We start from the raw sequence: 20,409 nt of genomic DNA, 5'->3' as shown, positions 1-20,409 counted from the left end.
CGTTACGAACTTATGCGATATGTCTGAGAGTATCTTTAAGTTAAACGGTATTTGTCAAGGAAGTTGTATGAGGCACGTGTGTGTACAAACCTAAATACACAAAAGATATACATATGTACATATGTATATACGTATAATAGATATAAGTACAGTCACATATTTACGGATGAACTTCAGTTTTCTCGCTAAGAGAAGACGAATATGTGTGTGTGTGAGCGTTCTTGCGCTCGTAATGTACCTCAACATTAAATTTCACACACCAGCTATGCACGAAAGATTATCAAGGGATAATCTACTTACGCCCCATTGTCTCGACTTTCCAAATCGTGCCTACAAAGTACGGATTCTCACCCACTATCTTTTCAAGCTTTCTTTTCAGGCGTATTATTTAAAGAAAAGGGAAAAAGAAAACGTTGTTTGCGAGATGTTTTTTTCATACTTCGTCGTTCTATTGAATAAAGTAGAATCAGAAAAAGATAAAGAGGATAAAAATGTTCCAAGTATTTTTCCCTCAGCGATCGAACGCAAAATCATAAGAGCTATATACAAATTTTCTATTTTCGTTGGAAGGAAATTACGCGGCCTGATGATAATCCATAAGAGATACCGATAAAGCGTGAAATTGAATTTTCGAATCAATCGGATTTAAGATATAAGTAATATTTGAAAGAGAGAGAGAGAGAGAGAGAGAGAGAGAGAGAGAGAGAGAGAGAGAGAGAGAGAGAGAGAGAGAGAGAAAGATACTTTATATTATATTCAATGTAATCCAATGCGTTTATTATTTTACATAGACTCTTAACATTTGTGAAGCTTTTTATTCCCTAAAAAAGGTCATCTCTCTCTTTCTCTCTCTTTCTCTCTTTCTCTACTCTTCTCTCATTTTTTATTCTGAACGTGGGCGACGTTTCACGGCATGGAATTGGATTCACAATTCGATCTATATAGCTTGCGTGACAGCATTCGAGCGGCGAGTTCTCGTACGACACCATCCCGACGTGACAGATTAAACCTTTGAATTGTACCGTGTAAATTACACTAGCCGCTTGCAGCTCGTATTTGCTCGGAACTGGCGGGTCGATGCACAAGACCACTGGCAAACTATTTGTAGAAAAATGTTCGAATCTTACCGAGGTTTTCGATGCAAATAACTTTTATCGGAAAAATTCCTTTCATCGCTAACGAAACATTCGTTCCCTTGTAATCATAACGAATCAAAAAAAGATCCTTTTCCTTTTTCTTATTTGAAAAAAATAATCTCTACTTTTTGTCCTGACTTTTCTATTTTATTCCTTGCAAATTTTATTTCATCGGTTTATATCAGAAGATTATTTTGAATTATTAACCTTCTCTCGCCTCTACCTCTATTAATTATTATCATCGTAGTTATTTGTTCATCTTACCAATGTCAACAGCAATAACATTTGCGTACACTACATGGCGGTGTTCTCCATGTTCGCTACTATATTTCACATTTCGCTTGGTACATGCACATGTACATACATATACACATATACATATACCAACGTAACTGTCGCAGATAGTTAAATTTACGAGGAGGATATACTTACCAGCGCAACGTGCCGAAGTTACAACATAGTACGTTTACGTATAATCATTGTTCTGGAGTCGACTATTGAGATTCAATTCTCCAATTTAAATGTTATATTCTGTTTGCTCGTTCTAATAGCTTTCAGTTATCCCAATGTATTTTTTTTTTCTTGAGTGATGTTTCAGAATATGAGAGAAAAAGAAAGATATAGAGGGAGAGACGAGACGTAGCATTTTTTAAATTTTCATAAAGCATTAACGCTGTTGGGACGCTTGAGGTCTTTTATATATTTTAATAAGAACAGATTTATTAAGGAGATGTGACGGTTGTCTAAAATAAACCTATAAAAATAAAAATAAGAAAAAAAATAGAAGGGGAGAGAGAAAGAGAGAAATAAAAAGAGAACATTTAATAATGTTACAGTATAACATCATCGAGTAAGAATGATAAATAAATGAACAAGATGTATGTGTAATTATAATTCAAACCTTATAGACAATGTAGATACATTAATATATATCTAAATCTGTATACGTGTATATATATATATGTATATATATGTATATATATTTACGTAGTATATGCATATATGTAAAGTAAGATATTGCTAGAGGATGATGAAACTGGAACCGTTCCAGTTTCATGATCCCGTCTACTCTTTGGAAAATTTTCTGAGAAGAATTCCGTCGGCCTCTTCTGGAATACTTTAAAGGGATTAAACATACCCTTTTTTTTATTTTGGCATTGTACTCGATAGAATGGTGAAGAGTACTCTTATATATGTATATATATATATATATATATATATATATATATATATATATATATATAGAATAGTTCTCTATCTTGATCAATATTTCAATAGAGATTGATTTCTCTTATTTGAGAAGTAGAAAAGAGATAATGAAAAAACAACATTATTAATATAAAAGACTTAATATACATGTTCGTAATTTCTCAAAAACCCTTACTATTATTGTTCGATCGAAATAAAATTTTGTATAACTACTCTTTATGATTCGACAGAAAGTTTGAGTTACTTAACTTGCCGAAAATTCAGGCTACTTAAGTATAACATGACATATGGTCTGAAATATACAAAGCAAATGCTTGGTATATTACTTCGAAAAAAAGAAATACAAAAATATTTTTTTATACCTTACCTGTCCATCATGTTTGATGGTTGGAATATACTCGTATAAGAATGTTTTAAATGAGGGTAAGTAAATCGTATGAAGTCAAGAGCGAAAGTGGACGGAGTGGCGTGCTGAGTGGTAACACGCTGTTTGAATTTGAGCTAGGATGGTTATGAGATAGCATGGAAATACCAGAGAAGTTCACTCAGCCATTCCGAGGTCATACCATTCTGCTAAATCGTGCGAAGCATTTCTCTGTTTCGTTATCCATGATCCGTCAGCCATAGCTCGACACTGCCATGGCTTATCACCGTCACGAATAAACGCTCGATTTCGATTCCATACAGCTTAATGTTACCATCCTGACTTCCATCAGAAATACACGTTCCATATGCAATACGATTCTTTTCAATCTGACTGATTTTTTATTTTTGAAGAGGAAGATCAAAAAAGAGAAAATGCATTTCATTGTTGCATTTATTTTTAATCGAGTGACATAATAAGGCCAATGAGATTAAATTGAAAAAACTAAACCTATCTGAAATTTTATTTCAATATGTCTAAAGCATTTTACTTCACTGCCAAGAACTATCGTCAGACGGTACAATAAAACTATTGCGAAAAAAAACTCTCTTTTTCACTGCCTTCTCTCTCTCTCTCTCTCTCTCTCTCTCTCTCTCTCTTTATTTTTATCTTTCTTTTTCTATCTCTCTTCTATCCGTTGTTCTCTATGTAGGAACTAAAAGAGAAATTTTCTCTTGAATTTTTTGGCCGATTTTCAGCCGAATGCTTCTAATTCCTTTTTTTTCGAAAATCTATGTAATTCAAAGCATCCATTGGAATGTAAAACGGTGGATAGCCTCGAGGTTGAAATCTTAATGGTACGTTTGACCGGATATGATTAGAAAACGTGATATTAAGATATAATCCATAGTCGGCGTGTTATCGTGCAAGGGAGGTACTCAAATCGTCGGAATAATTCCGTGCCAATGTGAATGAATAATACTCGAGGAGGATTGAAAGAATGTCAAGGACGCCATGGTGAAATATATGTACTCTTTGTGCTAATATAAAAGAGGAATGGAATCTGGTCCACGATTGAAACAAACTGGCTTCTTTGGCACACGTTGGTCTCTTTTTTATTCAGTGTCCTTATCGATTCTCTTTTATTTTTAGACGTTTCATTGCCATTAAAATTTTTCGTCTGCGCAAACATTTATATCTTATTTTATCAACGTTAAAGTAACGCCCCGTTAATTTAGCAAACGTTCCTTTGAACGAGCTCTATTACGTATAAGCGACGCCCGATCTTCGATGTAATTAAAACGAACTCATAAAAAGAAAGAAAAAAAAGAAAAAGGAAGGTAGTTAAGGGAAAAAAATACCTCTTACGGATTTTTCTTTTCAAAGATTGCTATTTATCTTAAGACCTAAAAAAACCCTTCTACGGGAAGATTTTCTTTTCTTTCGATCCACTCATCCAACGATCGTGAAAGTGGTCGTGGTCGTAATCATGATCGTAGTCGTAGTCGAGAGCTTGATGAATATTATACATCCGAAAGTTATGGTCGAATCAATATGAAACTGCCGAAAATGGGGCAAAAGATAATGGCGTAACATAGCGCGTGGCTGCATTTTGCATACATGCATTCGTTTGAAAAAAGGGTGAAAGGTGAAACACGTTGGCCGAGAAAAAGAAAGAAGAAGAAATAGGTGATGAAGGTGAAAGAAAGAGAAAGAAAGGTAAAGAGTGAACACGAAGAAAGGAGGAAGGATGGTTAAAGGGAAGGGACGGGGAGGAAAAAAGAGAAGAGGATTTAAACCGCAAACGTAGGAGAAATCGATAGTCTCGCTTTTGCGAGCTGCCAACGAAAGTAGCAGACCTTTCTCTCTCTCTCTCTCTCTCTCTCTCTCTCTCTCTCTCTCTCTCTCCCTCTCTCTCTCTCTCTCTCTCTTTCTCTTTCTCTCTAGTAAGTCCAGTAATTTTTCGAGAGCATTAGCCGAATTTTAAGACCTCTCGTTAGCATCAGCTTATGGACAACGAGTAGCCCTAGGCTACTTGAATTAATTTACATGCAACGACACTCCGGACGACCCTAACGGTATTAAATGCATACGGAATACGCTATGTTACGAGAATCTCTCGCACTGATGACGATCACCATTGTATGCATTTCAGATGCGATTAAATCGTTGATGATACGCTGTTATGTAAATGCTTGTACCATATAAATCACGATCGCGTATCATTGATCATTTGCTTTTGGCTTATGAAGAGAAAAAGAGATCGGAAGAGTTAGAGTAATGGCGATTCTGATAATCATTTACATATAGAATGAACATTGAATAGTAGAAAAGTGTTTTGAACGCAAACCTGCAAATCCATTAGATACGAACAGGTAGATAGGTAATAAAAAAATTCGAACAAGAGAGAGAGAGAGAGAGAGAGAGAGAGAGAGAGAGTCACTTTATACCTAATTAAATCACATGTTATGCATTCTGAGATTTCTAACAAACAATGGTCCATTTCCGAAATTCGAAGCTCTGCCTTCGAATCGTATCGAAACTCGCCAGTCGCATTCTGTTTGAATATTCTGGTGCTTACGTATCGATAACTCGATAACTGTCTTCTCTCTCTCTCTCTCTCTCTCCCTCTCCTGCTTTGTTTCTACATCTGTGATTGTATATAAAGAATTTACACATGTAGACATGTATATAAAACAAAATTAGCATTAAAATGTATATCTCTTTGTGGGATTAATCCAATCAATATTTAATCTTCGCTCTTGCAAAGTAACTTTCTCGCAGATTTTGCACTTTTTTTACATGAAAAGTGGATTGTGTAAAATAACAAAGAGATTTCACTGAATCGCAAGAATTTTCTCTTTTACGTTTCTTTTCTATTTTATTTGATATGTGCCAATGTACTTTCATTTTTTTGTATTTTTATCTTTTCTCTTTTTCTTTCTTTTTCTTTGTCTTTTTCATCACTGCGCAAAAATGTAATAACGTTTGAAGAACACACGTGTTCCAGATTTTTTAAACAAACGTTACGTACGTCACGACACATTACACGGAATCCCGTATGATAATCCCACGCATTTCGCACATAACATTATACTTCGAGTATAATATTTAATATCATCTATACATTCATATAAATCGTTCATATAATTTATGATTATATTTCATTATAGTAATGTCTGAATAAATGTCCGAGTAAAATTCGTTTTGTTATCAAGATCAAACAGAATATCATTTTAACTATTTCAAGCTGCTTAATTAAAGGCCTCTAAATATAACAAGCTTATATCTGGGACATACGAGAACAACGAAGGTATTTTCTGTATTTCGTTCAACATTTTGTTTTACAATTATTTTTCTTTTTCATTCTACTTCAACTAAAGGGATTTTTTCAATTACATTTTTGTAACAAGGCAATTTGAAAATTTACGTTTAAGCATGATAAAATGCAACAACGAGTACGCATAGTAATTGTATGTTAATAGACTTCTGTGCTATTTAAAAAAGAAAGATTTCATTCGAAAACCGTAACTTATATTAGAGCTGAGCTTATGTGTGTTCTAACTTATTATAAGTCTAAAAGAGAGAGAGAGAGAGAGAGAGAGAACGAGAGAAAGAAGGAAGAGAGAACAAACACAGTAGAAGAATAATGGATCTGCAAGTTATTCCTTACTGTATATACCCTAGAGTATACTTAAGAATATACATATATATATATATATATAGATTATACGTATACAATATATTTGTATATACGTAATATATACGTATATATGTAAGTCGACACAAATACGAATAATAACTCAAAACTGCATTATTCATATATTTAGGTATCACGTATATACATACCATTTATATAGCGCACAATGAAATATTTCGTATGCGTGTCACGTATTATCAAATCGTTTTTAGTCGAGCGCTGACTGGAAATTCGGATATAGTATAATACATAAAAGAAAAAGAGGCACAAAAACAGCCCATTCAATGTATATTTTTCGTGAAACAGCGAGTTTCAACTTTTTCTGAATTTTCACTTCTGCATTTTAGGATTGTTTCTAAGAGACAACGGGAACATTGTCTTACGAATTTTCCTATTATCGTTCTTATAGTACAAGCTTATCTATTTTTAAGTCATGACGAGAGAAAGGAAAAACATTGATTTTTTTTTGTAAACAGTTCTTTTTTGCAAAATGTCAATGAATCTTTTACGAACGTATTCAATGTTATCAACTTTTCATTCGTTTCTATCGATTTCAATAAATTTTATTACAAGCTTCGATCCTGTAATCATTTCGAAACCATGTAAAAATCCTTTTTTCGATCAAATCTAACGGTGCCATATACGATCCAGAAATCATATTACGAATTGAAAATACGTGTCCGAAAGGGATGAAAGACTCGATTATAGTACGGAACGAGATCGTTTTAAGGCTCTTCTTTACCACTTTATAATCTGACACCAGCTGTACGTGTCGAATGAAAAGAACGAAAAAAGAAAGATGAACGGATTGTTGAACGAAGCGTTTGAAAACTATTGGAGAGATCTTGCAACGTAGAAGAAAAGTATGTATGTATACATATACGCGTTTTCAAGACAAAAATTGGATTTGATTCGAGAAACGAAAGATTCCACGATGCGGAAGAACTACCTTGAAAAAAGAAATACGTATCTATAATATATATATATATATATATATATATATATATATATATATATATATATATATATATAGTACGTTACGTACATAATAAACATGTAACAAAAAGTTTATCTGTGCTGAAATTCGCATTGAATCATAAATCTCTTTTTCCCACGGTACGTAAATTCGTAAAAGAATCCATCTGTTAAATCGGTCAAAGATTTTTTTCTATTTTCCACGGTTGTTAAGATATCTCTACCTATTTACGTTCGATACTCTTTTTCTATGGATGCATCTACTTTCTCTGTTCATAGAGATAACATCGAGGGCGGCCTTTTCAACGCGTTCTTGCTCGTGGAATAATGCGTAAGTACGCACGTACATACATATCGTATAGGGTTTGAACTTTGACCGAGAGGAAGGAGGAGGAAGTGAGAGGGAAATGGTCCATTGTTCGTCGCACTACGATGCAGGTACCTGCTATGTCGAATGTACATTACCTATACACATATACATATATATATATGTATATATATATGTATATATATGTATATATATATGTATATATCTATGTATGAATTAGAAGTGAACGCATGCATGTATGTGTGTTGGTCGTCTTTCTTTGTTGAAATAACGTAAAGCTTTGTTTGCTCTGGGACCTATGACAATGAACGAACGAGAAGCTCATAATCAACTTCATTTACACGACCAACTCGGCACTTCGTAGCTTACGATTTCTCTTGCTTATCGGTATATACCAAGTAATTATCGATGTCTAACACGTTGATGATCGAATTAAAACAGTCCTAGCTAATCGATTTATACGAATAAATTTAAGAACCAAGTGAGACAGTTCGAGTTTAACGATATCGAATAGGTACTGGGTATATGACTTACACAAGCTTTTCGTTTCTTTCTTTTTTCGCATTTAAAATGTAGTTTGTTCATTTCTTTCTTTTAAAGTTGTTTCAGAAAACCTCGTTCCTCTGGGTGGTCTAAGTGACAAAGCTTTTGCGATATTTACCAATCTATTTCTCTTTAAAGTCTAGATACGTGGTCACTTTAACACCTCCTTTTCTTCAAAAGCTGTTTCTTTTGTTTCTTGAGTACTACAATTTGTCCGAAGGGTTCTTCTTTTTATTGGATTTCTGTGATTTCTTCTTCCTCTTTATTGCAATTTTTTTACTTTTCTGATCTACAATACTCGTTAGTGATTTAATTAATTATTATGTAATTTTTCATTTTATTACAAAGTTTTTATGTTCGACGATAGATAATGCATTTGTAAGTGTAAAAAAATTAAAGAAGGCTACAGTTTAAAATGTAAATGGAAATAAATTGATCGTGTGTTATGTCAAGTAGTCTTTTTAGTTCTCTGAAAGAGAATAAAATTGAAGAATCTCTTCAAGGAGAGCCTTAGAATGTTTTGTCAGCGTTATTTTCAACAACTCGTATCGAAGCATCGTGCCAATTTTACAGAGAATAATATGCTTCTTTCAGTTAAGTTTTTCAAGTTGAGTTTTACACTGATAGTATTACACTGTCTAATGACACATGAATAAACTATAAGACGCGAAAAGGTCGAATATTAAGTTTAAAAAATTTTTCTATTTATAGTCCACAAGTGAGAGTACTTGTGACGGTACACTGTATGCATCGATGAATCAAAAGAATATTGACTAGTTTTCCATTTAAAAAGTTTTCAAAATCTTGTAAAAGTTTCACGATCAGAACATAAAAAAGTACAGTGTTAACGGTTCTCTTGAATTTCCTTTATTATAACTAAACGTTACAGTATAAAAACTTTGTATGGCACATGGAATCTCGAAAAAAAAAGCTTATGAAAAATCCTTTTCATTTGACAATACGTTTGCTTTAATATAGTACCGTAGCTAATGAATGATCACCACTACATCTCATTTAACGAAACTTTTAAAAGTCTGACATAATTCAACATGAAAATGTTTCCAAAGTCATCCAGAAATTAATTTCGAAGGATACGCGAAAACATTGAAACGGTTAACCGTTTTAGCAAGAAAAGAATATCGTCCGTATAAAACAATCTAATTTCTTGCTGTCTACCCAGAATTCAGATATCAGATTTCACATTTCTAGCAGACACTTACGGTCAATTTCACAAGTTCACTTAAATTCTTAATATCTAAATTCAAGATTGCGCGTATTCCAACATTAATTCTCACGGAAAACTCGTAACACGGTGTAATCTTGGCTAGAACAAATGGAAACCTTAGCGCGAATAGAGCTCCGATTTTATCTTACGAGCATTTTACACAGATTCGTGACAACTAAAAAAGTAAAACGAAACACATTTAGATTATCTATAGTATTCTTCGGTGGATGCGAACAGGATGATTTATAAGCGGTCTCCTGTAATACTGCAATTCTTTCTATTGTTTGTATTTTCTATTATTTGTCTACTTTTCAAGGTAATCAAATATACTCGGTTTCTCTAAGTAATGAATCATCGAGTGATAGTACTTTGTAAATTATAAATATCTCTGTAAATGTTTCTGTAGCAATTTCTCACTCCTCTTAAAAAAGGAAGATCTCGTTGAAGTAAGTACTTGGTGAAACACTTATCTCTCTTTTTGTCTTTTTCTCTTATTCTCCCCCTTCATCCACCTATTTCTATCTCTCTTTGCAAGGTGAGAGCAAATAACAAAAGCGACGTAGTCCGAAGGAAATCACATTGATAGTCACCTCAGCGGTTTCACAAAGTACCAACGCTGTTCCTGCGCATGGAATATCGATGAGTATGCATTGGCAAGACCAGAAGGCACCACGAAGGACGATACGAACTTCAAAGGATCTCTTATTTATCCACCCTTCTACATCCTTCTGCTCTTTTTAGATCAAGCGTAACCGATGATATGGAAAACGGTTGAAGGTATACAGGAAGAGAAGGATTAAACGATGAGGAAGAACATCTATTTGTTATAGTATAAAATACACTTTTTTTTATTAAATATGAATATTAATCATCGGACATGATTTATTACATCGTAACGACAGTATTCGTTCGACTTGAAAATAAAGTGTCTGTAATCTTGTTGAACGAAATTATCATAAAATTCATTTTTATTATAATTATATTAATAATATATGATAACGAGTAACTATCCATAATTAATTTACAAACATCCGATATATATTTCGTAGATTTGGAATGAAATACCTCAAAGAAGAAATTATAGTATCGTGAGCAAACCATCTCTATTTTATAGCTAATAATTGCAATGTAAACAAATAAACTTATCAAAAAGAGAAAATATGAAGAAATGTTTTCTTATGGTTAATAGTTAAGAACGGTTTAAGGGATGAAAGGAGTAGAAATTAAGATAATATCCTTTTATGTATAATCGATTGATGCTTCCAACGGATGAAAACAGTTCCCTACAGCTTCCGTGAATGTACTTATACTTGTTATAACCTCTTGATATTATGCGTATCCTCTAACATATATTTTGCAAAAGACGTCCTCTTTGTGAGATATCCTAGTGACTTTCAAAAGGGTTGATAATTTTATCAGGGATCATCTTGATTTCTCCTTTGTAATTTCTTAATGGTTTCGAACGTTGATATCTTCCCTAATGATCTCTTATAATTAAGTTGGAATCGCATTGAACAATTCATGATGATTAATTTGACGATTAAAATCCTTCCAAAAAGGGCAATAATTTTGAGTTAATCGACTCACTTCAACAAAGTTCTATTGTGAAATAATTGGGAAAGATGAGAAATTATGAAATTTGTTCTCGCCTCGAGTAATGTTTCCCATTTCTATAGAAGTATTAAAAGACTTAAACTATTTGCAACGAGTACGTTCTAAGTTCCTACTTCGACTATTATAATGGTCATAAAAACGAACGAGCCGTATGACAAACGCAATTTATAAAACGATTCGAACCGCGTTCTTCTATTCTCATAGTAAACAACCTTTTGCTAATATGCTGTACACTGTATACTCATCGACTAAATTGGTACGAACGAGGCACCAACCAACCGGGATTACTAGTTTCTCTTCTATTTTGCGAAATACATTCATGAGAATTCATCGTGATACCAGTAGAAACAAGAAAGGAGTAAGAAGAGGAGAGAGAGAATTCCTAATCGATGTGTATCGTTTATATATTCTCTCGACCGTGTTAGAATTCGAGTAGAATAAACGATGTAATATTAATTAATTATTTTATCGTATCTTAATCGATATCTTTCACAAACAATAAACATATTAAACGAAAAATTAAACTTTTCTTTGCTCATCTTCCGTAGATAGATTGTTCTTTTGAGAATTATTTGTACGAATGAGCCATATGAATAATAGATATTTCGTCGCAAAATTTCAAATTAAACAGAATGGAAAAAATGTGAGGTTCTTCATTGATAAATTTTACGCAACGGCATGTATCTATATTGAATGGATAACAGTTGTTTCGATTAAGCGCTACCGAATTCCATAGAATTTTTCAATTTTCCTTGTACGTAAAATCGAACAACGGGACTCGTTAATCGCATCGACAAGTCCGTGCGATAAAATGTGGGATATTCGATTTTTATATATTACAGAATCGTGGTTTCCAAGTAACGGTAGAAAAAATCGATAAGTAAAATTAATTGGAGAAAATACATACATACATACATACATATATATATATATATACACATATACATATATAAATATATATTGGATATGCACTTGTATATTTAAACGAAATTGATTTTACGCGCCCGATGGATCAATCAAATGACTACCAAGCTTTATGCTTCATCAAACGTTAGACTGATTTGATCGAAATAGCGAACTCGAAAAATACGTGAATAAGTTCAACGGAATGACGAATATATAAAAAGTCGTCCCTAAAATCTGCTGACGTATAAATTCAAGTTAATAGAGAGCGTTTCGAGCATTAACGAAGGCGACAATTAAAATAAGAGGAAATTTCTCCTCCTCGAATCGCGAAAATCTCGAATTTTGGAAACGTCAACGAGAAGAGAATAGCATTAGGAAGCTGGATGAGAACGTATGTATGTAAGTTTAAATGCCTGGTCATTATTTATAGACGATGACAACGTTACCAGACAGGTCGAATATACAATCTCAGGATTTCTCTCGTTTATATATTCTCTGCAAAATCGAGACAACAACAAACAACAGAAGAAAAGAGAAGGGTACATTCGAATGAACCTAATGATTGTGTATATACATATATATATCTATAATATCTATGTACGTATGTACATATCCATGCAGTGTGATATGGAAGAATGAAATTTCGCAAATTCATACATGATTCCCTCATCTGGCATCATTGATGATTCCATGTGTTTAACCATGCATTCGAAACAATGACGCTTATTTATCATAATAAACGAGCAAGGTTAATTATTTCATCGTTCTTTCCTGCGAAACACCCATTATCCTGAAATTATCGTATAATTCTTTTACAAACGAAACGTGATTAATAATAAAAAAAAAAAAAAGTAACAGTAAAAATAAATGATCACTAGCAATTTTTTCAACTTCGATTACAACTTTGTACGTACATCGTTGAACGTAAGTAAAGCTCTTCGATATATGTTATTTAAGGGGACTACATGCTTCTAGAGAAAATAGTCGAAATTTCTTTATTTTTTTTGAATGATTGATGGAAATGAAACGATTTCTTTTTTTATTCAAAAATACATGTACTCAATCATAAGAAATTATTAAAAAATATTATTAAACAAAATTATGCATAAGGAAAAAAGATATTTCTAGGTGGATGTAGACCCTTAAGACATCATATAAAAGTCTCTCGGAGGTACAAGAGAAAATTTTTCTCAAAACCCTCCGGCCCTCATTTCTCACTCTTTTTTTTCCCATTTCTCTCTCCCTTTTTTCTTCTACTCTATTTCTCTTTTATATACCTGTCTTACTCTGAGAACCATACTCTCGAGCGTATTTTCTCGCAAGCTACGAAAACACGCGGTTCGAACACTCCTCCACGTCGTTGTTTCCGCAATGCAGACGGACGAACAATATCAATGGTGCGTTGAAAGGAGAAGTGGAACCGTCCACGAAGACTCTCGTTGTTTGTGTACGCACGTTATCGTGAATTAGAAATATAAAAAAAAAAAATGTGTTTTTCCAGTTAGTATGACTCGACAAAACAAAAACAAACATCGATAAACTTATAAGCCGACTATATGTAACGACGTTTCATTCGACATTCTTATGGATTAACCATGATTTCTTCATTACCATCAACCGAATGATAAAGTTTTCTATTTTTCTTTGTTTCTATTTCTTTCGCTTTTTCGTTCTTCTAATTCCAAATATATATATGCAGTGAATAAAATTTTTTTCCAAGTTTTGATTACTTTCCCGAATGTGGATTCTTTAACGAGCTTCTGTACTCTGTTAACAAATTTGTCAGTATAATTATACTCTTTCTCTACGAACGTACTGACAGAACTGTAATTTAGTTACTCTGTGCTTTTTCGAATAGTCTGATGCTCGAAATTGCTTTTTGTTCGGGTCAACCAACTATTGATACGAAGTTTAATGTAGTCCAAGTCTCAGTAGGATAAATTATACAATGGATATACATAAAAATAAACAGAGTGAGAGAGAAAGAAATAAAGAAAATAGGTAAACAGCGTGTACAATTTTTTCTTATAGATCTCTCAAAACTAGAAAGCCATAGAAAACTGATATATAAAAAATGATTCGAAATATAAACGAAGAAGAAAGAATAAACGTCGAGTATAGGATAGAAAAATTATCAAGTTTTACGAGCAAGGTATGGCGGACTTTTAGGAAATAGGGCAATTGAGATCAGTGTGAAATGAAGAGCGCGAATTTCGGTCTACGAATCTTCGTCGATGTTTCTCGTTCTCTCGTATTCCTCGTAAAATCGAATGACTCATAAAAGCGATACGATTCAAAGCGAAAATCCAAACAATGTGGAGCATTGTGACGACTTTTTTTTTCTTAAAATCAACTTCAATTACGTTCGATTATTCTTTAAAGCTTTGCTATTTTAATCTCTGCGTACTTACTAAATATCAACAAGTAAAAGTTTATGAAAGAATAAGTCCATATTCGATTCGATATATTATACGTCTATAAACAGACAAACACGTTCGTTAAAAATAATAGATAGAAGGATAAACATGAATTCATTTTCGATACTTTCGCCATGAATGGATTGAATCAATTCAATATTAATGCATGGTTTATTACATCGACGTCCATCACTTAGTAATGCGATTAAGAGCAAGCGTAATGAAAGCCAAGTATTTCATTAATGAACTTTCGTTAATATCCTTTTCCACGGGCACACGAATAAATCGATACCATTGTCAAATATAACCAAAGTTAAGTACTCTGTCAATACATGACTCTATCACGGATAGGATAGGGTCTTTTTTGGACATTATGTACATTAGCCTAAGCTCGCGCGTTTATGTAATGTATTCTATACTTGCGAAATATTTCGAATAGTATCGTAAAATCGATCAAAGATAAGAGAGAGGGAGAGAGAGAAAGACAAATAGAGAAAATCAAAGTGAATTACCGTAAGAAAAATATCAAGATCAAATTGTCCGACGCGTTATCTAGAGTAAGCTTTGCTTTAAAAATGCTCTAAGATTTTTCCGATTAAGAACAGAATCTTTATGGAACGACTTTCAGGAAGTACTTACTTCGAAATAATGCTATAAAAAGGAAGATTGCGATATCGATCCCAAACAACGGACTATTCGTATGGTTTAGCAAAAGTCAGGAGAATTTCGATATAGCCCAACCATACATAGTGAGTTATAATACTCGGAAGTCTGCGAATGATGGATTTCCTTGCATCGTCTTAATTCTTTTCACGATCGATGGAAACCTGAAAATTTAACGAAAATCGAATCAAGATCTGTAAGCGGCTTTCTCTTTACGATTCTCAAGTTATCATCTCGAGTTCCTCTTGAAAAAAAAAAGAAAACAGAAAATAAAAATAGAACGAAATATCGATAATGGGATTTAAAAAATGTACTCCAATAAGTTTGGTGAGGCAAGTCGATGATGGACTTCTCTGAAACTTCAGAAATCACATGTGTGCATGAAATTGGAGAAGTTTCACGTAGCAATTCTTCTATTTACTCTCTATCTCTTTTTTTTCAGTTATTCGATCGATTTCTAAGTTCAATGAAAAATTTGATATCATGGAAGATTCGTGAGTGATAGCGTAGCTTGAACAGTGTAAATACGAGATTACGACACTATTTTTCGTTTATATCGTTTATTCGTATATATCGATCGATCGCATGAATATGTCTAAACAGATTGCAAGGATTACTCGATAAATTTTAATAACATACTGCCATCCAACGAACTCGTATTAAAGAATTGTTCTTTAATTATTCTATATTGCGATATTGTTAATTAAATCTCTTGCACGATTCTTCTGTACTCCTAAGAATTTCTCCGTGGGGATAAGATTTCGTGTTTAAATCTCATTACGGATTCAATGTACGTTCGTCTTGATACAAACTTCTAATAGAGTGAAAATGGGTAAGATTAATAGGAAAAAAAAAAGAGAGAGAAAGAGAATATAGACTTAGAAAAATTGATCATCGGAGTTAAACTAATGCAAACTATATCCTATCTAGTAACTTGCCTAAAAATATATTCCTAGTACCAAGAGAAAGCAGAGGCTTGTGTTAGATGGAGCAAAAAGAAAGAAGGAAAGAAAGAAAGGAAGAAAAAGAAAAAAGGAAAACTCAACTATGTGGGCTTGAGGGCTTTAAGCTGCGGAAAAGGAATGACGGGCGCGTTGTTTCTTTGACGAGCAATGAAAAAAAATTGTTCTCCATGCAGACATCAAGGTAATTAAGGCTAGCCGTTCGTTGCATATAATGTTTTCAGAAGACTTAAAATGAAAGAAATATAGGTATGTATATAGCAATGCCTAAAAGAAAAATCAGTATAAGTTAATTTTCACGAGTTTACGTAGAAAATGTCGTGGTATTATGGCAGCTCATCAATAAATTTCTCTTTTTTTCTCTCTTTTTCTATCATGAAACTTTATTAATCACGGAAATGAGAGATTTCGGTGAAAACAGTGACGAGACGTTCTATAAATTGAGAGGAAGATACCTTCGTGCCTCGTGACCTTTTGATTACGATGACTATAAAGTTGAAGATAGAAAAAAAAAGATATTGAGAAGTAAAATGTTCGTAGATGTGCATTTTTTCTTTATCGGTCGTTTTATTTTCAGCAGCATCGTCCATTGCGAAGATTCCATTTAAAAACTTTTGTTAATTTCTTAATTAAACAAAGTCGATATAAAATAACGCTTGGGAAAGAAGAAATTAGCGACAAAAAGTGGGCTTTACTTTTCGAGGAGAAAATAAGAGAGATAAAAGGAGAAGGAAAATATTTTTCCTTTTCAATCTCTAAATCAGCTATTTAAATCCATTTAACTTTATCCTTCTATTTAAATAAATTTCTCAACCTTAACGGTGATTCGATTAGATTTAATACGATAATTGCTAACTAAATAGTAGTTGTTGTTGATCCTATTTATTCATGCTTCCACGACATTATCCCGATACGTTAATTCAACTTCACGATTAAGAAGAATGAAAAGCATTCCGAGTGATTCGTCTAGGTGAAGACAACGTTACAGATAAAAGAGGAAAATCTTGATTTATCTTTAAGCAGAGAGTAACACGGTCGCAAAGTCTTCGGAAATATTAACTCCGAGTTTACTGAAAAGTAAGAGTCTTCTCATGCTTCTTCTATTTAATTTTTTATTCTACTTACCAGATATCTTTACTTTATTTCTTTCTGTTTTATCTTTATCTTTGATTATGTAAAAAGCACAGCACCATACGATAATACCAATCAAATATACGATAATAATATAAATAAATATTAAATTATTCGACGGATTAAAAAATTTATAGCCATCCGTTTTTCTTTTCTTCTCTTTTTCGTTTTCTTTTACTCATATGATTATTGATCTCGTTTCTTTTGACTTACTGAAAATTCATTTCAAAGAGAAAATAACAGGCCGTCCATTCTTTGATCTCTCTGCCTTTCTCTCAAACATGACATTAGTGTATTTTAAAGAAAGAAAAAGAAAGGATAATTTGCTAGAAAATAAGAAAGAAACAAAGAAAGAAAGAAAGACAGAAGTTTCTTGACTCTGTGAGCATATAACTAGACCGAAAGAACGCTTGTCAACTAGACCGAAAATATAAAAGGAAAAAAGGAAGGATTTTAACACTATACCGCTTAGCAACGTAACCTTTTTCTGTAGGAAGCTAGGCGAAGTGAATAAGTACGGTGGAATTAAATTGCAAGGAAACAAGGTAAAAGCTGGAATACGAAGGAGTCGTCGACGACATCGTTGGACTCGAAAATATAAGGTAATGTAATACCATAAGGTAATGTAAATTTTCCAAAGAGAAAAGAGGGAGCGAGAGAGAGAGAGAGAGAGAGAGAGAGAGAGAGAGAGACGGAAAAAAGTGCAGAGAATGAAGAAACGAGAAATACATAATAAATATTCGCTAATTTTTCGAACGTTTTCCAAGCGTGCAACTAATGTCTAGAAAAGTACATTCCTCTGTCTTTTTTCCTCATCCTGATTTGGATTCGCATTGAAACTTATCTCGATCCTCTACAATTAATCATCTTAAACACGATCAACGTTTAATTTTCATCGAGTCGTCTATCCTTCCTCCGTTTTTTGTTCGCTCCCGTTTTAGAACCTTCGTTTTTCCGCGACATTTAAGATAAAAAACGCGCTCGGCGAACGAAGACTCCGATTACCAGAAAATGCACGTCGTTACGAAGGTCAGGCTCAGTGTAATAAGAGCGACGATAACGAGATTTACATAGTTAGGTGGTAACGGGATAGCGAGTGGTCCAGACTACCAATTTTTTTTTCTTCTCTTTTGTCCTCTCGATCGATTACGAAAGTTCGTTCACTGAATACGTTTCTTGTTCTTTCTCCTTAACGTCAACGTTATAACGAGATGTTTAATTATTTGAAAACGTCACTTTCTATTATGTAGTCTGAAGTAAACAAGCCTGCAGACATTATGAAATACATTTTTAAATTTGCTTCTTATAATAATAAATACGATCACGTTTTCGTCGTCTATAATAAATCTAATTGGGTGTTCGTTCGATGTTAATGTAAATGCCGTTAGCATAAAATTGTTTCTATAGTTCTATTCCTTCTTTTTCTCTCTCTTTTTTTCCCTCCCTTTTTTTCTGTTCCGTTTTCAAATGCCCACGTAGCACCATCGTGATCATAAATTAGGACATTCCACGGATTCTAGAATGTACGATGCCGAATTCAATTAGATTTAGGTAATACGTATTTTTTTCCTTTCCACTGCTTTTCGCCAAGCACGAAGTGTCTGTCGTGTTTCGACCATTAATTACACATTGTTCTCTATTTGGGACGTAAGATATGAACTGGATAGAACTATGATATTCATCGTTAGTATTTCGAAATGAATATGAAGTTGTGTGTTTCATTTGGAAATGTTTCGGTCTTTAAAAGAATAAGTGTGACATAAATAAGGGATGCTGATGAATTGATTGATTATTGATCTGCATACAACATCGAATAATTTTTATAGAATTATTACTTTTTTTTTTACACTATTTCATAAATTTTATTCACCGATTTTAACGTACTTTGTTTATTATATTAATGATTTTTATTTAAATGAAACACGAGTCAGATTATCTTCATCGGTTAAAAAATATTCTTCTGTTCCTGATTGACTAGTATCAGTTTTATGGATATGATATAAGAAAAGTTTTCATTTTTTAAATTTCCTCAAAAAATAAATATATTTTCACATTTTTGTTTATGGAAAGTCTGTGCGAATAGTACTCTAAAACTTTCACTTATTCATCGGAAAACTTCCGTACAAAATATATAAATGTTCTATTATTGTTCAACATATTGTAATATTACAAATCTTGTAACTTACTCGATGTAGTAATTAAAATCCTCTTCGATGTTGCACGATGGTCCAATGAGTGTGTCGTTCATCGATTATAAATCACGATATCGACGTTTGCGAACTGTGCAAATAAGATAGACTTATCGCGTTTAATAATGCATTTGATTGAACGTGAATCATGATTCGAATCACGTGTCGTGTAAAAATCTGATAGACTTCGGAACGATTAAAATTTTGTCACTGTAACGAAGAACAAAGCGTGAAATTTCAAGGATGATAATGAAATTTTGATCGATTATATCCTGTTGCTCGTGTAATAATTGACGAAGGAATATTGTCAAGGATAAATGATTATTATAGTACACACTGCCGTATTTTGTAAAATAATGATCCAATAAAAAAAAGCTACACTAATTTCGTTCGATATGATAAATTTTTTCTAGTTTATATATCTTTCTTTTGTCGTCATAAAATAGGCACTGTTCACTCAATCAAGATAAAAATTATTGACAAAGATACTTCTTTGTTTATACTTAAACTACTTTTAATTGATTATATTCCACGAAAGAAAGTTTATAAAATAATTATAACGTGGAAGAATTGAGTTTAATTGGATTATTCTTTGGATAAAAAGAAAACTCCGTTTATATTTCGATGTCATTTATATCTAATAAAGTTTAAAAGTCACCAACTTAAGAACGACTATAGGGGATATACAGAAGGAGCATGTTTTCGGCTCGGCGGTCGCGCGCGTACTGAAAATCCCAGAAACCACCCCCATCGACCCTAGTGTTCGCTCCCGTTTCCATACAGATAGCGGACTGTGTTATATCCACAGAACGTATCACATTTGTACCTACGATTTAAAATGTTTAACTTTTATAAATGAAAATTAAATAATATCTTTTTTATTGTCATTTTAATCTTTCCTTTTTATAATATTTTCGTGACTTAAAACGATTTGAAATCAAATTGTATTATTCATTAGCGATCAATTAATTGTTATAATTAATGTTTCATCATCTTTCGTTCATATTTCTTTTTTTTTATCTAGAAAAATATTGATAATTTCTTACG

General features: G+C 32.9%; 1 protein-coding gene across 2 annotated transcripts in view; it reads right to left on the bottom strand.

The window, feature by feature from the left end:
* LOC122628144 (tyramine receptor 1-like) overlaps nucleotides 1-20,075 on the bottom strand; it is a 39,556-nt gene extending 19,481 nt beyond the window's left edge. Inside the window, exons 1-2 of one of the 2 annotated variants that reach the window (XM_043810068.1) lie at nucleotides 20,025-20,069; nucleotides 19,360-19,572 (exon numbers count right to left, since the gene is read on the bottom strand). The gene's annotated coding sequence lies outside the window, so the exon portion shown is untranslated. Of the gene's footprint in view, nucleotides 1-19,359 lie in introns of both variants that reach the window. The other variant, XM_043810070.1, reaches the window with a different exon arrangement.
* Between the last annotated feature and the right edge of the window lie 334 nt (nucleotides 20,076-20,409).

The sequence above is a fragment of the Vespula pensylvanica genome, chromosome 3 (genome assembly GCF_014466175.1).
Source record: "Vespula pensylvanica isolate Volc-1 chromosome 3, ASM1446617v1, whole genome shotgun sequence".
Classification (NCBI taxonomy): domain Eukaryota; kingdom Metazoa; phylum Arthropoda; class Insecta; order Hymenoptera; family Vespidae; genus Vespula; species Vespula pensylvanica.
Note: the sequence above shows the minus strand (reverse complement) of the source record. Positions and strands in the feature narration are given on the sequence as shown.